The following is a 268-nucleotide window of genomic DNA, read 5'->3' as shown; positions in this document are numbered from 1 at the left end:
AAAAATCTATACTTATATAATAAAAGTCTCTCCTAAAAGAAGTAATTAGTTAACCCTGTTGAATGACACGTGGCATTCAATTACGATGAAAAGGAGCTACTTTGGAAGACTTTATTCTGCTGAATGAGGATCACGTTGCTTTCTAATTTGAGGGTTTGAGGAGCCTTGAGCGGGTCGGGTTCAATGGGCTTGGATGTGGTTCGACCAACCCGATTTGCTCCGAGTGGAGAAGAGATTTTTTGGTAGTTTCTTTGGTCTTTGTTGGATT

The sequence above is a fragment of the Theobroma umbraticum genome, unplaced genomic scaffold (assembly GCF_002168275.2).
Source record: "Theobroma umbraticum cultivar Fairchild unplaced genomic scaffold, ASM216827v3 scaffold_147.0, whole genome shotgun sequence".
NCBI lineage: Eukaryota > Viridiplantae > Streptophyta > Magnoliopsida > Malvales > Malvaceae > Theobroma > Theobroma umbraticum.
This window is presented reverse-complemented; position numbering follows the sequence as displayed.